The sequence below is a fragment of the Carcharodon carcharias genome, chromosome 7 (genome assembly GCF_017639515.1).
Source record: "Carcharodon carcharias isolate sCarCar2 chromosome 7, sCarCar2.pri, whole genome shotgun sequence".
Lineage (NCBI taxonomy): Eukaryota > Metazoa > Chordata > Chondrichthyes > Lamniformes > Lamnidae > Carcharodon > Carcharodon carcharias.
This window is the reverse complement of record NC_054473.1, coordinates 57622474-57649159: the sequence shown is the minus strand read 5'-3', so window position 1 is coordinate 57649159 and position 26686 is coordinate 57622474. Positions and strand designations below refer to the sequence as shown.

General features: G+C 46.4%; 1 long non-coding RNA gene across 2 annotated transcripts in view; it reads left to right on the top strand.

The window, feature by feature from the left end:
• LOC121279584 overlaps nt 1-18733 on the top strand; it is a 100523-nt gene extending 81790 nt beyond the window's left edge. For both annotated transcript variants that reach the window (XR_005943442.1, XR_005943440.1), the window contains one exon: nt 17991-18733. This is a non-coding gene — a long non-coding RNA (uncharacterized LOC121279584). The remainder of the gene's footprint in view (nt 1-17990) is intronic.
• Nucleotides 18734-26686: the final 7953 nt, after the last annotated feature.

The following is a 26686-nucleotide window of genomic DNA, read 5'->3' as shown; positions in this document are numbered from 1 at the left end:
ATTAAAATGGCTTCAAAATAAAACCAGTTTCAATCAAGCAATTGGAAGCAAAATGGCAATTATTTTAGTAATTGGAACAAGTTTGAGAACAAACCAATCTGAATTGATTGTATCTAAAAGATAAATATGGCCTAAGACAAACCATTATTCTGGTGATCTAAAACGCAAGCTAATATTATTTAATAACTGTTACATTGTTTCATAGTTTGCCATTGTGAGATTTGAACTCTTGATCTTGGGGTTACAAACCCAGTACCATAACCACTTGGCTATTTAAGCCAAGCTTAAAGCCTACTGCACCTTAATAACTGTTACCTTGCTGAGGCAGTTGGGGGAGTTTTATTAGAACCAATAAGTTCAGTAATTACATGTTTAGCTAAAGTGATTAGGTGGTTAAGGAATCAATGAGAGTGATTGGATAAAGTGTAACACCAATTTATTTCGACTTAGTTAAGAATGTTGAACATCCATGAATGTTGAATGTTTGCTCCTCACAATTATAATTATATTTTATTAAATTTGATATAGTAATGTAAAACAAATGGAGTTTAGTATAATAAAATTGATTTCTGGATAGCTTTTATAGTCCAACCAGGTCATTAATATTGAAAAAGTCTCACTCGGTGACTCATTAATTACAAGTCAAGACTTTTTAGATTTCTCACGTTTTATAGAATTGTCAGTTTTACAGGAGAAATTTGTTCCATTCTTACAAGTAACTTCTGATGGTTCAGTCACATTAAGATTCCCTTGTAAAAGCTAGCAGATGATACACTAGGTCAAAACAGAACAATTGTGCACAGTGTACCTCAGCTAAAATCCAGTATAGACTGGTGAGATGTAAATCTCTTTTTGGGCAGGATTCTCCCATCCTACCGGTGTCAGGTTTCGTGGTAGGCGTGAACAGAGAATTCAGTGGCGGGCAAAAAGTCAGAAATCCACCGGCACAAAAACAGTTTGCAATTCTCCCAGTGGTAGGGTACTGATGGGTCAGTTATCGTGCCAACCAGCGACATGAATGTCATTTGCATTCAATAACATGTCATGAATGCTCATTAAAACAGTTGCTTGCCGGAATCTTGTGAGGCCTTCCAACCTTGCTTCACACCAGAGGGAAATCACGTCGGCCTCAAACCTGTTTGAAAAGGGCTGGCATGTACAAGTCAGGCCTCAGTTTGATGGTAACTTTGAGGTGAGTGCAACATCCATAGCCTACCAGCCACAGCGCTGCGCCGGTCTTGTTGAAATGAATGGCAAGCTGCTGGGGCTGTAGAGCTGGTCTGCTCCTGCTCTTTGCCTACGTTCTCCCAAAGGACACCACCGTGCTGTGGTACTCAGACAGGCCTCCATTTTCAGACAGTGACCAGTACTGCAGCCAGGGCTGGGGAGTGCAGGGGCCTTCTACTGCCAGTGGCTGAGACTGTTGTCCACAAGGACACCACTGTTCAGTGGCAGTCAGGTAGAACTCCACTTTCAGAAACTATCACTTCGACTGGGGGTAGGGTGTGAGGCGAGGGTGGGGATGACGAAAACAAGTTGGGCAATGGGGAAGGAAGGCTGTGGAAAGGTGAACATGAGACGGGCCTTCCTGGGTTCGCCCTGTAACTTGTTGTTGATGCAAGAGTGAACAGGAGTCTGGTTAGAGAGAAAGGAGGAAGACCTCCATGGGAAGAAAGCCATTGAAAGCCAATGGCTTCATTAGCACTGTTAAAGGGCTCCTCAGAACTCAGTGGCCTCACATCATCTCAAGAGTGACACAGGAATGTAGAATTTGGGAATGCAGGCAATAGTGAAGGAGGCACAGATGTATCATATATGTCATTCCATCAATGAAGGCCTGTCACGTGTTCATCAGATTTAACATTCCTTAAGGGCCAATGGACATCCACTCATTGACCATGAGCAACTGATTTGTCATCAATATGCCACATCAGAGATCGCAGCATGGAGCAAGTTTGGGTCATTCATCTCACTGAAACATTAGCATCCCAAGCAGGGTTCAAGATGTCACATACCTGCGATGCCATCTTGGTCACCCCGATGTGTGTGCTAGTGTCTCAGGGACAAGGCGGCATCAGCCACCATGCAAGTAGGGCAGGAAAAATTATGGACCCTTGTACAGTTTCCAAATATTTCATCTTCTGTGCTTCACATTCTTGCCCCTTGAATCATTAATGTCTTCAATGTTTCCTTTCAGAAAGAAGGCAAAAGCAGATATGGATCCAGGGCTCAATGCTGCCTTTCTCAGGGTCCTAATGCAATGGAGGGGGTGAAGGAGGGAGAGGGTCTCTGTATGCAGCTCCAGCAAGAGGGAAGTGGTCAAGCGGTGCCAGAGCATGAACAGGAGGGTTAGGAGGAGACACACAGACAAAGGAGGCAAATTGCCAGACCCAAGGTTTATCGTAAAAGAGTTTCCTATTTACAATTAAGTGAGAGGCAATGCTGTGCATGTCTGTGCTTGTCCTGAACTCAGGTATGTATGCCACATTCTATATGAAGACCTGATGCCACATGGAGTTGGAGGGTATCCCCAGCCAGTGGCTTTGAAAGTGACCACAGCACTCAATTTCTTTGCCCCTGGGTCTTTCCAGGGACCAACAGGGAACCTGTGCGGCATCTCTCAGTCCGCAACACATTGATGCAGAAAGGAGGTCACAGATGCCCTTTACAGGAAGGCCCATCATTATGTCAGGTTTGCTCTGGATGAAGATATCCAGGCTATGAGATTCACCGGCTTCACCAGCATCTCAGGTTTCCCAGGAGTGCAGTGTGCAATAGAATGAACCCATGTGGCTGTACAGGCTCCATGGCAGCAGGCCCTAACGTTTATAAACCGCAAAGGCTATCATTCTATCAACATACAACTGGTGTGTGATCACCGGAAGCACATGCTGCATGTTTGTGCATGGTACCCTGGGAGTTGCCATGACTCCTACATCCTGAATCACTCCCAGGTGCCTGGGATTTTCGAGGGACCATTATGTCTGCAGGGATGGCTGCTTGGGGCTAAGGGGTATCCACTGAAATGCTGGCCGATGCCACCAGTGTGTCACCCTCAGAGTCTTTCCGAGGAGAGGTACAATGCTGCTCTCAGCTCCACACGCTCCCTTATAGAGCAGACCATAGGGCCCCTGAAGATGTGTTTCAGATGCATGGACTGCTCAGGTGGCTCACTCCAATACACTCCCGACAGGGTTTCCCACATCATCGCAGTGTGTTGCGCCTTTCACAATCTGGCAACGCAAAGAGGTGACCCCCTGCCAGAGGATGAACTGGAGAAGGATGAGAGCTCATTGGAGGATGAAGATCCGGAGGCCCAGGAACCTCAGAAGGCTGCTGAGAGTCAGGATGAGTGCGAACACACCATGAAGGAAGCAAGAAGTGGGAGGTGTGCCCGTGATATGTTAATCACTGACAGGTTCCAGGAAGAGTGAAGTTAAGTGAGGGAATAAGTCCACATCTCTCCTAGCCCTCAGCGCCATTTACTTTCATCTCAGGGGATATCTACCCACTTGCAGTGAGAACAAGCCCCACATTCACACTTGAGCATTCTGCCCTTATGATTCACCAGATATTTGCTTTGGTTGATGGGGCCCTGTGAGTGAGCTCACTCCGGGAACTGAGAGCCCACTGAGGAACAAGAGCGACATGAGAGAAGACTTGAAGCCTTCACCGGCATCTAACGATGCAAACACTGGTGTGACTGAGATGTGGACATACCTAGGGATCTCCTCCTCCTGTGCATGTCTTTTCTTCTGCCACTACTACTGAGGAGACACAAATGTTGCTAGAATATCAATGCTGATGAGCTGCCCTCACTCAATGGTATTCCTTGAGGAAGAAGGATGAGAAACACTAGGATCGTACATCTCCAATAAAGATTTAAACAGGTGCGGAGACTAGTTCAACTGAGGTTGACATCATAGGAATATGAATCTCACAGTGGGACACTATCACTGAATGGGAGCAAGGAATAAGAGGATCCAAAAGTGCAAAATCACACAACCTCAGTTGCCAAGAACATTCACACAACCATCAAATGTATTAACAAAAGTGAATTTATTTCCATGTATAACACACTCTTGACCCAAAAGTGACATCAATTTTTCTTAACTTTCTTAATTCTACCACTACGCCGGGGCGCAGCCCCGACATCCACAGCAGAGGTGGAGGCAGCTGCTGTATGCCACGTCCTGATGATCTTGGCAGACATCCTCTAGTGACCTGAGATCTGGAGGGCCCTGGCCTGATATGGTACATCTGCTCAGTGGCAGAAGCCCCCTCAGCAGCTTGAGAAGCTGGAGTGGATGGGGTCACAGGCAGAGGGGGCTGTGAGCAGCTGCACACCCTTGGAGTGTCCTGAGAAGAGGCCTCGGCGTGTCCGGCTGATGCTCATCCTCCCTGTGGGTGCCTGAGGGCCCCACCCTGACTCTTGCAGCAGGTGGTGCACCTGGAGGGAGGTCAAGGTTCCTCACCCCCATGTTGCTTACATCTTGATGACACCTACCAGGGTATTTGGCCATGGAGTGCAGGGCCAAGCGCAAATCCAGCAAGACCTGCTGGATCAAAGTCTGCATGGTGGTTTCCAGTCTTCCCATGATGACCTCGAGGTGCTCGCAAGTTGGAGCCACGACATCAGACAGAATGCAGACAGACTCCTCTATCGTTTGCTCTAGTCTGCTGAGTGACTGTCAAATCTCTGCCTGATGTTCCGTCGCCTGTCGTTGTATCTCCAGTATTGATTTGGCAGCCACTTCCAGAAGCTCATCATCTGACTCGGACTGAGTAGGTGGCTGGTCTCCAGCAGCCCTCCGAGTGCTGCAGACCTGGGCTGTCCCTGCCTCCGACTGCTGTGAGGATGTGTCAGGGAGGTGTTCCCCTGAAAGTGAGCCTGAGCCTAATTTACAGCTGTGCCCCACTGACGCGTGTCTCTGAGCTGGTGGAGGGTGCATGTGATGGTCCTTCCAGAGTTTCCTCTTCAGATGTAGTCTGGGGCCTCAGCCTTGTGCTCGGCTCTCTTGGGGGCCTTGATCTGCTGGTGCCTAGAAAATAGAGTTTCAGTTGCTGAGCATGAGCTAGATAAGCCTGTATGTGACTCACTGAGAGTGTCATAATTTGATGAAGTGATGGAGCTGTGATCTGCACGAGGTTTTGGGAGAGGCCAATCTCCCCCTCCCCACAGGAGCGATCCCTGTCCCCCCCAGCCAGCTCAGCTGCAGCCTCCTCAAACTCAGTGAGGGCAATGATGTTGGCCATCCATCCCCTGGCCTGCGATCTCTCGGCCTGTCGTGCACCAGCTCGGCCTGTATGAAGAAGAAAGAAAGGCATGTGATGAGAAGGGTGCAGAGATTGGGTGAGATGCATGTCCCTTGTGTGTGGTGAGCCTTTCCCAGAAGGGCCAGAGGATGGAGTGTGAGCAACATGATAGATGGGATGGTGGTGATGTCAAAGTCTTGGTGAGAGACTGAGTGTTGATATGCATCCCCCGCTAACGGTTGTGTGAGATTCCTGAAGAGAACAGCCGTTTGAGTGCATGATGCCATGCTGAGAGTTTGATATTGGAGGAAGTTGAAGGATGACTTACCCTGGCAGGGTGGATGAAATCATTCATCCTTTTCCTGTACTGGATGGTGTTTCGGGAGAGCTTGCCAGCCATACTGATCTGCTCCGTGACCACCTCCCAGGCCGGAGAGTTGAGGCTGCTGGGCTTCCTGCACTCATCCCTGGGATAGAGGACATGCCTGTGTACCTGCACTCCTCTGATAAAGTTCTGAAGTGCCTGGTGGGCAAAGCAGGGTGCTGCCTTCTTCTTGAGGCTTTCTGCCTTTTTCTTTTGGCTGAAAGACATCTCTGCAAGTGTCCTGAAAATAGGCGGGCTGGAGAGAGTGAGGTTATGCGTTGGGCTGGCATTTAAATGTGGCACTCAGGCCTTCAACCCTGCCAACTAACAGCGGGTGAATGAATCAGCTCCAAACCCACCAGGCGATTCGGCCCAATACTCGCCTGTGCGTAATTAATGATCCTCCAAGCGCGGAATCAGGCATGAGTTCCCGCCATTCCAGTCAGTGGGATTGACGCTGCTGAAACCACCCACCACTGCACTTAGTCTCATAAGTGGAAAATTCAACCCTTTATTGGTGATTCTATACAGCCCAGTGAAAAATGACTGGACATTTTCATCCCCACCCCTGAATCCACAGAACAAACCTGTGCTTGAAATATAATTAATTATCCATCATTTTCCTGTCTATCTCAGATAACCTACTATGTGTGGAAAAACTGAGAAGTGAGAAAAGCATACTTGGGGTATTATTCTGTGTCAGAGGTTGAGATGATGAGCTGGAGCAGAATACAGAAACAATTCACCCATTCCTTAACTAAGCTGAAAATGTTTAGAAATGGGATGTAAAAGTTGTTCTCACTGATGAGCACAAAATTCACATTCTAAAATATTTAATAAAATAATCCAGCAAGTGTCCTAAACTATACACTATCAGGTAGTGGAGATATCTAGTTTGTAACATGTATTCCCACCACTGGAGGGTGCCATTGCTTCCCCCCTTCATAACAGCATTCTGACAGAAATATGCCATCACGGCAGCTTGAGCTTTATAACCATATAATATGTAATTTTTATCACATAAAAAAAATCAATATCTGAAATCTACTCCTTGAAAAGCAACTCTGTTTAATTATAAATTGTATATTTTACTGATGGTAATGTCACAAGTACTGTATCTAAAATCCAAGCCTTTTGATATGTCATTCCTTTACAACCTTCCATTTTCTTAATTTATTGTAACTTAAGTCGGCCTTTGATAGGTGTCAGAATAATGGAGATGGATCCTCAGAAGAAATAAGAAAAGTCCTATTCAGATCACAGGATCATGAACATGGACAGATAGAAATTCCTGTTTCTTATATTTTTTCAATTCCACCTTCAGTGATTCCAAAGATCTGGCTCCGCAACAATGAAATAATAACAGGGCAGAGAAAAAAAATATCCTGGCTTTGTGAAATGGCCACCAGCAGTTCTTTTAATGGCCCATTGGTTAGATCACTGAGGACCCGCAATCCCTGCCTATCTGCTGACCGATTTGAATCTGAGGTCCTACAATCAGTGTTAGGGTCCTGTTTTCCACATGCAGGGCAAGTAACATATCTTTCAGGTGGCTGCCATGCACACTGAGCAGTCACCAGCTTTCAATTTGGTGGCCTTTTTCCAGTTTCCAGGAGGAGTTCAGATATCAGAGATTGTAACCCATACATTGCTCTGTCCCCCAACCACCATTTTACACCCCACCCCCGCCTCCAAAAATAAAGGTATTCAGTTCCTGCCCCCATATCTTTTGCCTTCTCATAACAGCTATCATTCCGAATTTCTTTTCGTGATGCGTGTTTGAATTTCTGATTTAAAGCTTCACTGTACAGAACATCAATATCAAAAAAATTGTCTTGGTTCCCAATGGACCACCCTCAAAATAAGGTAATTTGTAGCTCATTTATATGGATGTTGATGCAGTTCCTGCAAATTACACTTTCCTTTGGTACAGCAGTTTGATTCCCAAAGCTGTATAATCATTTAGTCAGGTGTTTCAAAAAAAAAAGATTGAAATAGATTGGAAACATGGATCAAATATTAAAACCAGCAAATAATAGGTTGGCTGCCATCAGCAGTTTATCAAGTTATATTGCACTTGGTTCACCAGCATTTCAAAGGCTGGAAGACAAGTTTGAAAGAGCTAATGGAGCTGGATGTTAATTGAATGCGTGCTGTACTCTGCAGTGTATGAAAGATATTCTAGTGAGCATCTGGTGTCTGTCCATTTATCATCCATTGGGACCATTTTATCTATTGTTTCTTGTAAAAACTGGCACAAGGAATGCCATTTCACTCGCAAAAGGATTAAAAATGTGACGGAGAGCATATTGTACAGTCAGTGTGATACAATGCATCTGGTAAATGTCAGTAACCACACTAGTGGCTATGATAGGGACTTTAATGGACCATCTTCTGATTTGATGTTATTGGTTGAACTGTTCAGAATACCAATAAACTCATTATTAATTTTAACTGAATGCTTTAACCCCATGGTACTTACAAAAAAGTACAAGTCACTCCAAAAGAATTGACTTCTTTAGCCTTACTTCACGTTACTATTAAAATCTGCCAAAGTAAGCTGATTCTCCTGAACAATTAGCTTAATTAAAGGTACAAATGAAAAACTAAAAACTTAAAAGCAGCATGGTTGCCATTTTAATACAAACAACTTTAAAAAAGATTTAGACTGTATTAGGTGCATCATACACTACCCTTAAAGAGTGAGTGGGAGCAATATTTGTTAGCTCTGGGATGACGATGCATGATTAACCTGTGCCTGCTGCTTCTGATTAAGGCAGTATGTAACTTTCAAATGCCAGTTCATTATAAAGAGGGTAGAGTGCAGCGTAACCCGAATTTCACTGCTGAGTGGCTGCATGTCACAGCAACCAGAAGGATAAAAAACAATTCAACGGGAACGGGTGAAACTGTTGCCAACTGTGAATTGGGACCAGCTGAAAACAGCTGATCCTGGTTGCTGAGCAGCTGACATTGGTTGCTGAGGGGCTGGCTGTTGCCGGTTGGGAATAGTTACCATCGGCAGACTTTTCCAGGCTGTGGAAACAGTTGCCACTTGATTTTTTGTTTTTGCTAATCCTGATTGAGGTGAACTTGTGAAAGATAATTAGCAAACTCACCCCTAGGGTGGAACTTTTCCTGAAATCAGACCTGCACTGCTGCAGGAGCTATACTCCATCACTGAGGCACTTGCTGACGTCCATCAGTGTCAACGTGAGGGAGGGTGGGCGTGGCATCTTGATCTCATTCCAGCTTCCCCTTCTCCCCAAGGAGTCAGCCAGGGGCCTTCGGGCACCCTGATGGAGGAGGATCAGCAGGTGCACACCCCAGGGCCATTCACCCAGGACTCCGCAAGTGACCAGCCCATCCGAATCCCCTCTTCCTATGACTTCAGTAGCTCCAGCTCCACAGGCCGAGGAGGGTGGTACTGCCACACAGCAGGACCCGAGAAACAGGCCAGGGTCCTCCACGTCTCAGCCCTCCAGAGCAAGGACATCGCACACAACAGGGCGTAGCAGTAACATCCTCTGCTCTGGATGTCAAGAATGCACCAAGCTGTAGATCAAGAGGATTTAGTTGCACAACATGGGCATGGGTGTTATTCACTTGCATGTAATGTTGACCATTGTAATTACACTCCCAAGAATGTTTCCTTGTCTATCGGTTCCTTGCTTGTGTCGATCAGATGTGAAACCTTGCTTCCTACACAAAATGAAGGCAAGTGTCACAGTCCAGGTCCTCTCCCCTGTGCCGTGTGTAACCTTTTGAACACAGCGATCGTCCAGATTCAAAGTCACTCTCCAGACCAGTGATGCCTGAACCTCCAGTGGCTTGTGTTTGCTGCAAGAGTCTCGTACTCAAATGTCACTGAGCTCTGTGATGTTCTCTGTGTGCTCTCAGCACCTTAGAGGCGGGGCTGCCCCTCCCCCCAATCCCATCACCATTCCTGACAGGTGAGGGTGTGGTGCTGATGGGAAAAGATGATGAAGCTTGCCAAAGGAGCAAGTGTTGTTAAAGTGCACATGCCCGCTGTATCTCAGCAGCATCTCCATGATATGAGCCTCTTCACAGAGCGTATGTGTGCTGCCCTTAGCCAGACAGGTGTCAGACATTCCCAGATGCAATGTGAAGATCTCAGGAGTGTCCTCACTGCATCTCATTATCATCCTCCTGGAATCTTGTGGCAATGAGGGCCTCACGAGTACGCCTGCCTCATCTGGCCAGTGCAAGGGCCTCATCGCCTGCACCCTCGCCTTCCAGGACCTCATTACCCTCACTCCTTCAACTTCCTCCTCATCAGAGGAGATGTGCAGCTCTGGCATCTCCTCATCATCCAGGTCCTCCTCCCATTGCATCACCAGGTTGTGTAGCATGCAGCAAGCCATTATGAAGTGTGACACCCTCTGGGGAGTCACTGTTGTGCCCCGCCAGATCTGTCCAGGCACCGAAACCTCATTTTCAGGATGCCAATGGTGTGCTCCACCACACTCCGAGCTGTGGTATGAGCCTTGTTGTACCTTCTCTCAGGAGCAGTCTGAGGCTACCGCACAGCATCATCAGCCATGTCCTTTGTGGGTAACCCCTGTCCCTGAGGAGCCAACCCTGCAGCCTGTGTAGTCCCTGGAAGATGCCAGGTACCTGAGACCTGCTGAGGATGTACGAGTCATGCACACACCCATATGATCCATTTCGTTATGGGCGCAGAGCAGCTGAACATTGATAGAGTGGAAGCCTTTGCAGTTCACATACTGGACCGCTTGTTGCCAGGGAGATTTATGAGCCATGTAGGTGCAGTCAATGGCACCCTGCACCTATGGGAATCCGGATACCTGAGTAGATCCCAGAGCTCTTGCTTCCTGGCTTGTCTGATCTCTGTCAAAGTTGACAAAGGTGTGTGCCTTGGAAAAAGGGCGTCTGTGACTCCTGGATACAATTGTTGGTGGAGGCTTGCGAGATCCCACAAAGGTCCCAGTGGAGCCCTGGGAAGAGCCACTGCCGTAGAAATTGAGCACGGGGGTAACTTTCACTGCCACTGGCAGTGGATGCCCTCCTAGCCCCCCGATGCTAAATCCTGCAGAATGTGGCATATGTGAGTGACCAGTTCCCTTGACGTATGCAGTCTGGTTCGTAAACATCTGCAGGTTGCTCATGCGCTGTCTATAGACCCTGGGTCTAGTGAGGCACTTACGAACGATGGCTCTGTGGGGTTCTTCCTCTGCGTGTGGAGGAGGTTGTGCCGCCCCTTGGTCTTCAGGGTTCTGATCCTCCTCTTGGCAAACCAGGTGCCTCTGTCACATTCTTCCCCTTCTCTCCTGCCAATAAGCAATGAGGCAGAGAGCAAGATCACCAGGCTCCATTTTCCTAATGGTCTCCTCACTGCAGTATCAAAGAGAGAGAGAGACGCAAGAGTCATCAGTTGTCTTCTAAGGGCTACTCTTGATCAAGTCATCGCCTACAGCTGCCTCTCAAGGTCCCTTAACGCATGCCGGAGAGTCCTGGCTACCACATGGATGCCGAGTCTTTAGTGCGCATAATGGCTGACCATGCCCACACCCAGCACTGCACCACACCACATAACTGAGTGGCAGCAGCTTCGGCCACTTGACTGCATCCTGAACTCCCATCTCAGGCGCAGGCATTGCCCTAACCTGCACTCCATGGCTTCATAGTTTTATTGGACCATGAGGTGAACTTTTCAATGTAAACTAAAACAATGCAAGGGAGTGGAGTTCACCCCTCCGTCAGTGTTCCATGGCCGCCTTTCCCAAGGGGATCCTCAATCTTGCCCAGTTGCCCAATGGTCTTGCAGCACCACAGCACTCATTCGAGTTTGAACTGTGCCCACAAGGGGTTAACGGTAGAGGAGCAATCATTGGCACCCTCAGGAAATAGCACTGCTTGAATGGGCATAATCGCTTAACTAGCCTGACTCCAAGCATGTTAACTGAGCTCAAGCTACACGCTCTCAGCTGCGGAAGAGTGCTCATCTTTGACATGTTTTTCCATCTGCTCAGCTGTTTTCTCCCCCCAGCCAGCATGTGTTAGTGTGCGACCTTCAGTGTATGCTGCCATGACCATCACCCCACTGCCCCCCCTCCCCCTGTGGAGGGGACAATCGCTTCCTGGATTTAGAGCCTCCTCACGAGATTTTCCAATCTCGCCACTGAACACCCCCGTCCCAATTGGTCTTGAAAAATCCCGGCCCTAGAATTAATACCTTGTGCATCGATATGATGATGTAAGCAATTGTGAAAAACCAGTAAAAAAACTGAAAGACACTGATTGCAACTGCAAGTTCCAAAATGCAATTAAATTAAACGTTACATTCCAAATAAAGAATTCATCCACTGGCCATGAGCAGAATTCCAGAGTTGCTCCAGGATCTTGATCCCACCCAAAAATTACACGTGCAGGAAACTCAAGCTTGGGCAAGGGAAGTACCGTTTAAAGCTAGCCTGCACCACCTACAGGCAGCCTGCATTTCTTAAAGGGAGAGTGCATTCTGGCTGTACCAGGTGCTGGGAGTGGGTGGAGAAAACATTCTGAGCACAACTAATAGCACGATAGGGAAGAAAGTGATGCGGCACTGGAGGCCGTGGTGAAGGAGGTGGACAGGAGGAGAGATGTCCTCTAATCACAGCGGGGCCAAGTGTCCCTTCAGACAAACTGCAAGAAGGCAATGGGTGCAGGTAGTTGTCACAATCAATGCAAACTATGTAGGCCTGAAGACCTGGATGCAGTGCTGATAGAAGTTTAATGACCTCACCTGCGGTAAAGGTCAGTGAATTCTTTTCACATGCCATATCTTAATATTTGAACCATGAGCCTCAGACACTGCTCAATTCAACACCTCCGTTTCACTCACTACCAACAATTTCTATCATCATTCATAGCTTCACCTCATCCCACACTCTTGCCACAGCTGCAGTCCCACCCACATCTCACAAGTTACACACACAGCCAATTGTTCAACCCTAACAGCACATTGCCCAGACAGATGGCACCACACTCACTCACACACTTCATCTCTAGCAGGACAAGGAGGTACATAATCAAAGGCAGCAGCATCTCACCAGGAGGGACAGGCACAATGGCATTTCCTCACCCCCATTGAGGAGACAGTGCTTATCAATCAATGACTTAGGCCAGGGCCAGCAGTGGGGCCGAACCCATTGAAGATAACAGTATGTCCCAGGTCTCCCAACTGTCCCCCACCTCTCACTTCCCCCTTATCCCACAAGCCCTTCTGATTTACAAGCTGCAGGCAGTCTACATCTAGCTTTCCCCCACTCCCCTCATCAGAACCCTATGCTTGTTCCTTTCTCCTTTCGGATACCCAAGAGCATCAGCCCGGCTAGGCAGTGGTGGAAGTGCAGAAATACAATGATGGTGAAGAAACACCATAATTTGTTCTCACACTTGTAGCCACCAGCTTAAGTATTGGCATTGCGTCTACTTTAGAGGGTAGCTTAGAGGTGGGATCTGCACATGGTGAGACACCAGGCATAAGTAACCTGCAGCCAGGACAGGACACAAAGGTAGCACAGGTGGCAGGTCCACGGTCACACAGGAGTTCCACTGCAAAGGACTTTGATGGGACAGCATGCAGCAGAAGGTTGATGGATATGTTTACAGAAATGGTTGGTTCATTGGCAGACCTGCCAGAAAGTCAAGGGTCACTTTCAAGGTGTTTGGAGGAGTCTGGCATCAACTTTGCACAGGGCTTTGCACAGAATTTGGAGACCACCCTTTTCCATTTTGGAAATGGTAGCTAACACTATGAAACTGCTGACCCAATCGCAATGCAGCATGTGATGTCTCAGCTTCAATTGCAGCCTAAGCAGAAGCCACCCGACATCTGACAGCTGCAATGGGAGTTCAGACTATGGACACACAAACTCAATATGCTGCCATGCTAGCTTAGACTGCTGTCACCATAGCTGTCAATGTGGAAAGGGGTTTGCAGGGTGTTGAAGCATTTCAACTATTTGTCCTCCTAGATATTGTTAGGATTACAGCCTGAGGGAATGATAGTGGCTCTGTGCAACATGAAACTGCTGCCCCCTCTCAGGATGACGGCATTGATCATCCCATCATTGTCACTCTGCCAGTGCTTTGTAACTGCCTGCCGGCCAGCCAGCCAAGACTCCTGCTGCCTATGAGGAGGTGGTGCATGTCTAGAGCAAGAACTGTTTGAGGTCATTGTACAGGGACAGCTGCAGTCTCCCCCAGTGAAAGTCAGCAGCCTTTCACTAGTCTTGCTGCAGCCCCCGGGCTAACACTACGTAGGCACCAGAACAAGCAGGCACACGGAAGACAGGCACTAATGGAATGCATAATGGTGAGTAGTTGACTTTTGTAAGAAACATTGGAAGAATTGATTTATAAATTTGGTTTGGAATGTTTGTTTTGTGCTGGCTTTTATTACAGTATTGTAGTCTTGTGGACACTGTGATCGTCAGTGACAGAGGCAAGGTAAGATGTCAAACTATTGATGAATGGAGAATTGGGAAAGTAGTCACTGGTATTGCTGTTGAATGGGCTATTTTGGACAGCCTGATCAAAAAGGTCCTATTTTGGTTACCTCCTCCCTTTCACTCTCTTCCTCCTTTTTTCCTCCTCCTCATCCTTCTCAGCTGATAGCAAGGGCTGTGCCTCATGAAGGTGAGGTTGTCCAACATGCACCAGACCATGAAAAATCTTGACACGCACTCTGGCGAGTACTGCAGGGCTCCATCAGAGAACTCCAGGCAGTAGAAACATTGTTTAAGCACCCTAATAGTCTGCTGTAACACATGTGGCAGTATGGCCTTCATTACATGGAGGCTGCCCTTGTATCGTTGTATTGCACACTGGAGTCACAAGCCATGTCATCAAGCTATGCGTTCTTTCTGCCTGCTTCTCTGGCATGAGAGAATGTGTTCAGCTCTCCTTACACACAAAGCCCTGTGACCTCCCTTATGCAACAGTGGACAATGAATTGTAAGATGTTGCTAATATTGCCTGCTCCAGCATGGAAGGGACCAAACTTATAGAAGTGGATGGCCACAAGGACCTTCATAGCCACTGGTAATACAGTCCTTGCCCTGTTCTGGGGTTCCAGATGTGACTGCATTGGTAGATTCCAGTAAGTATCTCCACTGTGAAGTGTGATATCTGAAGCATTGTTCCTTTCTGAGGTTGAGGTAGGGTAATTGCTTCCTGAAGACCGTGGGCAGATATGACCTCTTGCTGAGAGTCCTTCTCCTCTTCCTCCCCCTCTCCCTTCCAAGAACCTGACTCTATCTGCGACACCTCTGACATTCTCTCTGCCAGAATGCTGTCCAAGGTGGATGCAAACCTTTGTACCCACAACTTGGAGAAAACGCTTTTTGCAGAACCCTTAAAATCTGAACCAAGTCCTTCAGCACCTGTTGCAATCAATAACCACTGTTTTGGGCACAAAACAGAAACATAGAAAGATTTACAGCACATACTGAGGCCATTTGGCCCATCGTGCCACTATCGATTGAAAAAAATCTATCTAGTCTAATTCCACCTTCCAGCTCTTGGTCTAAAGGCTTGTAGACGAGAGCGCATAAAGTGCGCCTTCAAGTGTTTTTTTATTAAATGTGATAAGAATTTCTGCCGCTACCACCCTATCAGCCAATGATTTCCAGAACACCACTATCTTCTGGGTAAAATAATTACTCCTCAACTCCCTGCTGATCCTTCTACCAATTACTTTAAATCTATGCCCCACATAATCTAAGTCAGAGCAAGTCATACTTAAACATACAGGTCCAGCTTTCCTGTGCCTTCATGCACCAGAGTGTGTAATCTTGGGGAAACCGATTGCATGGCTTAAAAGTTCACAGGACCTTGGCTGTAGGTGGGTTACGCAGATAAATACATTTACATCAAGTTACCTCGATCTTTTATGGCCACTTATGAACCCCTTTGCCTGAACAACTCTCTGACCAGAAATCACTCCCCTGATTCTCAAAGGTGAATAACCATTGAATCAGAGACTTACTTCACATTGTGACTTAATTTACCAGCTCACTGGAAGGAAAGTGATTCTTCTGATGTATTTTTTAAAGTGATTTTTGGAGTATTTAAAGAAAAAAATCCTGCACTGTACTTTTTTGTTTCCTATGAATGCATTTTTATGGCCTAAGTACATTCACTTTATAAATTGAAAAAGATTTCCCAGTTGTAGGTTTCTAAATGTGCCACGCCAAATGTACATGAAACTTTCATTTTCATATGGGCCGGGATTTAATGTGAGTGATGAGAGACCCCCATGCCCCCGCCCACCCCACCAGTTGGAGAATTGATGGAAGCCCTGTGTAACTGAGGCCAGACATGATTTAAGTGCCTGAGGGCTCTTAACTGGCTGGCATCAGGCGTTCCACACAATCAAGCGCTTGAGAGCAGCCAGTTAGTTAGAGGCCAGCTGGTCCATTGCCAGCAGTGCTGCTGGGAGCAGTGGCTGTTGTTGGTAATGCTCCAAGGACCAGCTGAGGATTGTCACAGGATCCCTGGACGCAGGTGAGTGGGGTGAGATGGGGATCTCAGGAAGGGGGGCCACCAGAGATGAGGAAGCTGGAGGTAGTGTTGGGGAGGGGAGGGGTGGTGTTTGTAGAGGAGGGTTGGAAGCAAGGGCAGAGGAGTGGCTTTCAGCAGTCCCCTCCCCTCCTGATGCTTGGTTCCTCTATCTGCCTAACAATGAGGGACCACCCCTACGAAGCCACTAGCAAACTCAATGAGGTTTGCTGGGCGGCCTTCAGGGAGCACAAGAGAGTTGCGCAAGCCCCATTAATCCCTGAGCCACCAGTAATTCCAATGAGCTCAGGGATAATTGCTCTCAAGAAGCTTATTAATCAGCTTAATTGACATCCCACTGCCACTGGGTGGGATCCCCACACCAGGCCCTGCCAGCTCACAGTTTAAATAGAGACAGATTTCCTGACACCAGGAATCCAATGCAGGTACCCCTGTCTAATTCACCTCCACCTACACCATGCCCATGGGCATGACATATGACATTCTGCCAATGGTGTCAGTCCTGGTGCTTTCCTTGGGCCCAGATTGTTTAGTCTGATTTATGTCTATTTTAAGGGCCTGTGCATATTCTAAGAAGTTCAGGAAGATGCCTGAGTCAATTTGACATCAACAAAATGGGCATGACATTGGGAGCATTTTAAGGTCTAACTTCTGAGTTGTACCCTATGCTGCTCTGGTTAGATTCATGCTTTGTGTGCAATGCTCAGCTCTAGCCGTTGAGACACTAGGAGATAATAAGGCATTGGTTCATATAAAGAAGCACCTAAAGTTGGAGAAACTTGGAATTTTCAGTCTTGAGGAGAAGGACCTCTATGAGCTACATCTATGAGATGGTGAGAGTGTAATGGAAATGTTTCTTCAAATGACAGTACAACAGGGAAGCAGAGATGTTAAGTAACAAAAAGCAATACAAGAACAGATGACACACAGACTGGATTTCTGGAGCAAAATCCCTCAAATCATTTTTTAAATTCATTCATGGGATGTGAGCATCAATAGCTAGGACAGCATTTATTGCCCATACCTAATTGTCCTTGAGAAGGTGTGGGTGAGCTGGCTTCTTGAACTGCTGCAGTCCTTTTGTTATATGTATACCTATACACTAAAGTTGGGGAGGGAATTCCAGGATTTTGACCCAGTGGTAGTGATGTATTGGCAATATGGTTCCAAGTCAGATTAGATGGTATGATTGGAAAAAAATGTACCAGCTTTTTAAATAGAGAGCAAGGGTGGGCTGAGTGACCTTCTTCCCAAATCTGATTCTGTAATCTTGTCATTTAACAATGAAGGCAATGAATCTTTGAATGGAAGTAACTAAAGCACTGGATAAACTATTGAAGAGCAGGAAACTGAGTCATCATATCTGGAAATTTGCAAGCTAGGAACCATTTATGAACAGAGTATCAAAGATACTGTTTTTAAATATCTAAATGTAGATTATTAAGACAAGCATATTATAAGCAAAACCTTACACGTGGTTTCTTATATTTTTACCCTCAAGAAATATTCATTTAACTTATCGAATGTCTTACAATACTTAGGTCTGTGTTCTAATTCATCATTTTCTATATTCATTTTCAAAGTGGCAGTCATTAATTAGTTTGGAAAATATAAGTTTGTCAGACTGATGTCTGTCAGTTGTTTTCACTTCAATTCTCATTAATAGTTCATGATTTCCAAATTATAATTGGTGGATATGCCAGTTGCCGTGTCTTTCTAGAATCTTGTGCTCTTTCTTTTGACAGCCGTACCAGATATAGTTCTGAACCTCTTGGGTACTATGTGGATGTACATCTTATTAATCAAATTTTGGTTATATTAGGTGAGGGAAGAATGTGAGCCATGGCACCAGCACATCTCCATGTTCAAAGATGGTGCTGCGCAATCTTTAATGTTCACCTGAACCGTGGAACAAGCAGCGATATCATGCCTTAGCTCATGCATGAATACTGACAGCCTAGGCGACGTACCAGACCGCAGGGCTACCATGGAACCATATTGTAACAAGTTTCAGCTACCTCAGAGGAGGAAGTTGAAAGAAAAAATCCTGGCTAAGTGGAATTAAAACTAGGATTAATTTTTAATAGCAGGTGACAATGAAGTTTTGATGTTCATTTTACATGGAGGCAGGAGAAAAACACAGTCCGGGATTTTCCAGGCCCACCGTAGCGGGACCCACCGTGGGGGATGTGGCGCGCCAGCCAAGACTTTCGGCGGGACTGGAAGATCCCAGCGGTGGGCGGGGCTGAAAAACCCCGCCACATTAATTTTAACCACATGGAAGACCAGAATTATTTGAACCAGCAGAAAACAATGTGATATAATATGTAATCAAAAGTGGTAAATGGCCACTACCAGAAGACCTGAAACCTTCTTGTCATGTGGATGAAATATAAGCAGTTCTTGGTGCTGAAGCTTAGATACTGGAATGATGCTATGTGCATTAAGCGTATACTGCTTGAAGCTGGGAGTATCATAAAGTGTCAGATAACTATTGGAATGATAAGAAATAAAGTGGATCATTTTATTCATGGCAGGCCCTGGGTCTGTTGCTATGGCAATGGTGATTGCACTTTTCTTAGCTTCTCAACGTGTTTCTGGTTCCTCCTGCACAGAATTTGTTTCATCCAAAGTAAAATATTTTGGACCAGTAAAAAAATGTCAATGGAACTGTCTATTCAAATATAACCAAAAGTCATTATAGTCATATTTAGGCTCAATTCACGTTCTGTAGGTCTTGCTCATGGGGAAATATAGACAAATACACAATGCTTTAAAGCTACACTTGGGCCTGAAGCTCAACCTTACCACTTCCCTAGCAACTCTTACCCAATGGGCAAAAAAGGAAGTTAAAATCCTAACAATTGTGATCCGACATCCAAGCCGTGACATTGCCAGCCACAGTATTGTTCCCAGAGATGATTCAGGGCCTGGATGAAGCACCTTCTAAAAGCAGGCAGGGTGTAAGTTAAGATTCAATAGTCACTGCCCGATGGGCACTACAGCCCGAAAAGCTGACTGCACAAAAGCGGCTCATGCAGGTTTTAAAACCTTGCTTCTATTTGAAGTTTTTGTGGGCCATGAGGAGCAGGAGCATTACCCCCCCAACTCCTTACCCCCCTTCCTCCCCTGCATCCCACTCCAACCCCCACCACTATAACCCTCCAGGTCTCTCAAGGAGTGCTTGGGCCCATTTACCTCCAGCAACCCTAATATTTTCAAAGAATCCCCAGCCCCGACATTCCTCTAATTTTTCACTAAGAGGAATCTTTGACCTGCTCCCCCCCACTACAAAGGCAGGGAATCCCTTCCACCACTGGTTGACAAGGAGTTCACATGGGTCCGACTGTGGCCTCCTACTGCCAGATGCCCAATTCTGCCTCCTGACAAGGTAGTCAACTGGTCTGCTATCCGGTAGGACCCATGAAAATATTTATTCAAATGGGACCCTGCCGTTTAGATCAGCAGTGCCTCTCCATTTCTGAACTTGTCATGTTTATCCCCTATGTAACCATGTTGCCCTTCCCCCAAGGAAAATCAAGGCTGGAATTTAATGCCCTTCCCCGAGCTGAGTTTGGTTTGTGGGGGCGCATTTAGTCGGGTGGAAGGGTGGCGTGTGGGGACCCCATTGCTTTTCCACCTTGCCCCAATTAAGTCCAGGGCAGGAAGGCTCATGTATGGCCTTACTGCTCCACTGCCAATTGGGGCCCTTAAGTGGACAATTAATGCCCACTTAAGGCCCTCATCCCATCGTCACTAGTATTCGCCCAGTGGCAGGCAGGGGCTCAGCATGTGAGAAGCCCAAAAAGCACATGGTCTTCTGGTTTGGAGTGGTGATGGTAGTCCCTTGTTGTCAGGCATTCAGTGCCTAATCGAGGGATCCGGCATCTGGGAGGGGTAAACCACTGAGGACCACTTTGCCGCTGACTCCCCTCCTTCCCTGTGACCTCCCCTCTTGCCATCATCCACCTGTGACCTGGGATCCTAAGAAATTCTGGGCAACGGGTGGGCACATGATCAGCAACAGCCACCAACCTTTTTGAGCCATTGCTGAGCAATGCACTGTGATTGGTCAGCAGCTTTTGGGAGGTGAGATTTCCACTCCTGGGGTCTTGATCCCAGGAAAGGTCTGCAGCTGCCCAGTGAAGTGCCTGACTGACAATTAATTTGGAGGGCCTTCCAAAAGGTGGCGACATGGGGCTCTCACCAGCTCTCCAGCTCACGGGCTGTGGTCACCTCTATTTAATACCACCACAAGGCTTTTATTCAGAGTATGATGGAGGTTTATTATAACTAAACATTTAGCACTGAAAATACAATGAAATTAATATGTACATTGAAGACTTCAATTTGGGAACTAATGGTTTGATTACAGTGTTGGAAAGATTAAAACCAATTTCAATGAAAATATCAATCATCTTTGAGGTCCTGTGGATCGTTTAATTCTGAGGTGCTCCAATGAACAAATCAAGGTATCCAGCCAATGGAAACCGTCACCGTGTTATTTATATGCTGGTCTGGCTAAGTTATCATGTTTTTATCATTTGTCCTAATAGTTGCTCAATATAAATACTATTTCTAAACTAACTGCTAACTAGGGTTGACTAGCAGACTCTGAAAGCACACATAGCTGCTTTAACATAGCTATTTATATAGTCCCAAAGTGGCTCTGTCAGGGAGATTGTGATTGACTTATGTGGTTTTAATTTGCAGATTTGTAGCAATAATGGACACAGTGTAGCCCATGCACTCGGAACACATGAATGCACCTGCCAACAGTAGCTGCATTTATATACTAACTCACTAACTCATTTTCTGGAACACTGTGATGTGCCATCACAGGGTTGCTGAAGTACCTATATTTGTTTATTGAAAACACTGATTATATCAATGAGGTTTCGGTAAAGCTATGTTAACACAAATACCTGGAATCATTTCCAACAGATAAATGCTTTCTATATAATACAGTGGAAATGGTATAATATCAACACAAGTCAACCATTTTGGGGTATAATTTATCAACACTGATAAGATCACTGTTAAGTATTTCATCAAGGTAATGCTACCTCCTTCAAGTAAACAGCAATTTGTTTTATCTAAGATATGAGGAATGGAGATGGAAAGAAATCCTGTTCATTTGGTTTCTCTCTTTGTTTTCCCCAATTTGTGCAGGGATACTCCTGGTCCAAAATTGGTGTTGCCAGAAGTAAGGCATGGCAGTACTTCTGCCTGTCATGTTATGCCAATGCTAGCCCTGCCTTAAATTGTGTGGTCAGATAATAACAATATGGAGAGGTATATAGGTTGTAATGTCTTAGATATGCTAGAGGGGAAAGGGTATGAAATAAAGAAAGGACAGGACTCAGGCTCAGAATGCAATTTAAATGTATCTGGGGGTGTGAGGGAGGATAGAGGGGAGAAAGGCAGCTGAATCACAGATGGAGAGCTGGTGCATTAACAGGATCTAACACTCACCTGATTAAAGGGACAACGGCAGTACTGGAAGAAGAATAACTTGGGACAAGATTCCATCAAGGCAAAAAAGAAGAGCAGCCATTTTTGGGAGATGAAAAATTCCTCAGATAGATGCAGGGTGGGGGAGAGGGGCTATTTGTGGCCAGTGGGCAGAAACCTGAAGTGAATTTGGTGTGTACATTTGGAAGGAGGTGGCTGTAGTAATTAGTCTCACCCCCTTCCTCTGCAGAACTACTGCACATTGCTGAGCAGCCAGGGTGAACTATCTGCCTCCACTGACTCTTCCTCGCAGTTTCTTTATATTAACTTTATTTACCTTTATTCACCATCATTATTCTAGGACTGTAGTGTAAACCTCTGGGGCAGGATTTTACATACTGCGGACAGGCACGCGCCTGACCCAATTGGGCATAATATCACGCACAATGACATCGGGCGATTGTCCTGATGTCATCGCACTCTCTCTCAGTATTTCGATCAGCAGGTGCTGCACACGAGAGTTGGCAGCGTGCCTGCCGACCATTAAGAGGCCTAGTAAGGCCCTTAAACAATTAATTAAAAGTTCCTATCCACTGCCTGTCCAACCATTCGGTTGGTGGTCGGGCGAATTAACCAGGTGGCCTTTGCATTTTTTACGAAACCGCAGGATCAGGTTTCCAGCAGTGAATTAAAAAAAGCAAAGAAACTGTTCTTACATCATTTTTAACATGCCCCTCTTCATGTGAGTCACATGTGGGGATATGTTTATATCATTTGTGAAATCTTTATTTTCATTTGTCCAGTTCTTCAGCTCCCTGAGGCAGCTCTGTGCCCTCAGGGAGCTTTCAGCATGCGCTCCCCAATGCATTCGCAGACTTCAGCTCTCACCCTCCTCACCCAGGCAGCACTGAGGTCCTCAGCGCACGTTTCACGCTGGCTGGCCGTTAATTGGCTAGCCAGTGTGAATTCGCATTTGGGGCACGGTCGTGGGCTGCTGTCCATTTCACGGCCAATCCCAGGCCTGCCCACCGCACCTGCCTGACAAACAGAAAATCCTGCCCCTGATTCCTTCACCAATCCTATGTGACGTGATACTGATAACATTACTTTCCTTCACAGCGTTCCATGTGTGAACAAACGTTCCCCTAATTCACCACACCTATTGTTCCCTAAATTTAACTCCTCAAAAAACTGAATATATCCAACTGTTGTAGCGAAAGACCCTGTCATAGTTGCACTGTAATATTCTTGCCTTTTCACAGAAGGTGATGTGAGAGAGCTGGAAAACCAGAGATAAAAGTGAGATCTGACAGTGAAGAGTGGAACTTCTATAGAATTCACCCCTTGGTTCCTGAACCTGCAGACTGCAATCTCTGTGATCCTGTTCAAAGGAAGATGCTGAATATATATAATGCTCACATGGAGGCCCTAAGATGCATCTCTGAGAACCTGCGATGGTTGACGAGCCAGAGTCCTGTGTCATCTCCTGCATAAATATATGAAAGGAAATTGACACACTGCAGCGCCATGTGGAGGGGTTGGGGCACCAGGAACATTAACACCAATAGCTCCTCTCCCGCTTTCCCACCACCCCCATCAAGAGACCTCCAAATTAGTCAATGAAACTCATGCAGATGCTTTAATCTTGAGCTTTTGGACCCTGAAGGATGATTTTGGGAAAGCAATGGGAAGTACATTGCCAGCTCTCAGAATCTGGAGGATCCAATTGTGAGCACTCTGATCCAGGGACCAGTGCAAGTGCAATGGCTAAGACTTGCTTTCATGATGCCATCCTGGTGACAACTCATGTCATCTCTCTTGCCAGCCCCCTCAAATACCTGCTCAGGTATGGTGCCACCTACTTATGAGAGAAGGACATCTTAGAGTCAAGGCTATTGCTAACAATGCACAGCAAACACCATGGATGTCCTTGTCTCTCAATATCACCACAGGCCAGCATAAGGATAGTCGATTAGCACAATGATTAAAAATAGACACTTGCTTGAAATATATGTGTGCACAGTAAAACCGTGGACAGAATCTTTCTGTCGGCGAGCAGGTGCGGGACTCGCACGCCAATGTACTCCCATGGAGTGGCAAGCACTGTCGGATTGCCATTACTCTGCTCATTTTTACTTATCTTAGTCGGGAGCTGAACATTCCTCACCCAACCTTCCATCCCGAGCCTGGTGAGAAACGTGCAGAGCAGCAGCTCCGGAGGCCTTACTGTGCAGGGCAGCAGCATCGGGGGTGGTGGAACAACACCCCCTTTTTTACGGCACTAGCTGCTGTAAAGCAGGTAGGTTTAGATGTCCCAGGCGCTTTGAGAAGGCAGGGAGAAGGTAATTGTGCAAAGTAAGTGGGCGAGAGGTCAGAGGATAGGAGGGGTAGTGAGGGGTTAGTGAGTAGTCGGGTGGGTCAGGGCATGGTTGGAGGGAAGGAGGGGTAGTAGGGATGTTGGGGGATAGTTCGGGGATGGGGAAGGGTGGGGAATAGTCAGGGGACTGCAGGTTTGTCAGGGGGGTGGAAGGGTGGGGAGTAGTTGTGGCGTGTGAGGGGTGGGAGGGGAAGTGCAGTGGGTGAGGGTGGTTGGGAGTAGGGGTGGTCAGCGGTGTTGGGTGGGTTAGGGGTGGTTAGTTGCGAGGGTTCATTGGGTGGGGAGTCAGGGTTTGGGGTAGTTGGGTTGGTGGGGGCACTTGGGAGGATAGTCAGGGGAGGTGGAGGTTAGTTGGGGTGGGGGTGTGGTCTGGGAATGGAAGGGTCAGGGGGTGTTCCGGATGGTCAGAGGGTGTGGGTGAGGAGGGTAGTCAGGTTTTGGAGGGGTCATGAGGTGTCCGGTGGTCAGAGGGTGAAGTTAGGGTGGTTGTCTGGAGTTGGGAATTTAGTTATGGGGTGAGTAGGTACTCAGTGGGTAGGGAGGATAGTTGAGGTGAGGGGTTGTGGAGTTGGGGGCTGGTTGGGGGTTGGGGAGGGTAGTTAGAGTTGGGGGGTTGTCGGGAGGTCAGGAGGGTAGACAGGAGTTCGGGAATGTAGTTGGGGGTGGTGGGGGTAGTTGCAGGCTTGGGGGGAGGTCCAGTGCACAGTTGGGGTCAGTGCCATAGTTAGAAGTGGGTACCTCCAGTGTATGACTGCCTGGTGGTTGGAAGTTCTGGACCCATGAACTTCCCAGTGTCCAACTTAAAGAATCACATGACAAAATTTCACATCTTGAGACTTTTGCTGTAACAAACATACGGAAATAAACATAGACTAAACATTACTTAGTGGGCACCCAAACTAAGGCAAAAAATATTTTATTAACTTCTTAACTCAACCAAAACACCCACACATGTTTATACATTATACCACACTCTCAGCAGAAATGTAGTCTATGTTTAAAAATCCCAGGCTCCTCTCACTTCTCCCTGTCCCACCAGGGTTAATTTTCCAGTGTCCTTTTAAACAAAGTCCCCTTCGCTCAATATCCTGAGCATAATTGAACAGACTTCCAATAGTAGCATACTCTCTGGTGATTGCTTGGTTTTTACTTCTCCACAAACTTGTTTCCTTGAACAGGGGTTTTGTGCACACCAGCACGCTGCTTGGTGATTAACCCAAAGGCAATCCTTCTCTCTTCCTGGCATAATTGCACATGCTTTCAGTCTTCTCCCCCAAATCATTCAGTTTGACTTACTCTGACAGTCCATAAATCTACATCTGGCAAGCCCAGCTGCTTCTTCTTTCCTCCTTAGACAACATCTTGCAAACTCACAGCCACTACCATCTAGAAGGACAAGGGCAGCAGATACATGGGAACACCACCACCTGGAAGCTTACCTCCAAGCCACCTGACTTGGAAATATATCTCCTTTCCTTCACTGTTGCTGGGTCAAAATCCTGGAACTTCCTCCCTAACAGTACTGTGGGTATACCTATACCACATGGACTGCAGTGTTCATGAAGGCAGCTCACCACCACTTTTTCAAGGCAATTAGGGATGGCAATAAATGCTGGCCTAGCCAGTGATGCCCACATCCCATGATGAATAAATAAAAAATGTCCAGATGTTAAGTCTTGCAACTGTACCCTTGGCAACAAGATCACATGAACCTGTCGCTGGGCAGAGTTTAGTACAACTTCACATTATCCCCCTTTCCAGGACATTCTGTTTTACCTTAAATTAAAAGAGACAGTTCAAAACATAACTGTCTTATAAAGCTCATGTACATAACAATACCCTTACTGAACTATTACCTCCTTAAGTGCACCACTTCTGAGATACCATTCAGGGCCTGGCAGTATCTGTATACTCTGGTACAAGGGTACCTGCTAGTTCATCTTCTCCTTTGGGTTTAGACTTTCCTTGCTTGCCTGCATCAGTTCCTTTACCTCTTGCCCTAGTTCTGCAGTCATTATAAGGACGTACATGGGATTGTCCATAGTGAATGCAGTTTAAGGGTTCGATTACAAACGGAACACGAGATCTATCTGTTCATTTCTGTCAAAGCTGATATTTCAGACAAAGTTTGTGGACATTTGAAGCCTGATGCCATTGATTTCTGAGTTCCTTTTTAGGTATCATCAGGGACTGACGAGTGTTGCCCAGAGAGTCGTTCGTTTTAAGTAAAAAAAATTGTGACTTGTAGCAGAACAATTTATTGATGTATACACAGGCCATTATGATTATGGTGCCATTCTCCTTCTTTTATGATCTGGCTTGCATGGCCTCAGGTGAGGGGAACCACAGGCTTCCTTGACAACTGCTGAAGGAATTCCTCTTCTGAACAACAAACATATTTTCCTCTGTAAAAGAGTAATTATCACCCCTCCCTTATTATACAACTGGAAAAGAGACATTTTTTGTTAAAGCTTTTCATCTTGCACTCATCAGAGCAATTTTCAAGAAAATACCAATTTCAGGGGAAACAAATTATTTATACTGTATAAGAAAAGAGTGCTGATTGGTTGGCAAATCTGAATGCACCAGTTGATGGTGACTGACAGTTAACAGCCAAACATTGTTGGAAATTTAAACCAGGCAGTTTGACTCTGATTGGTCAAGACATTGCCCTGGGGAATGGAACA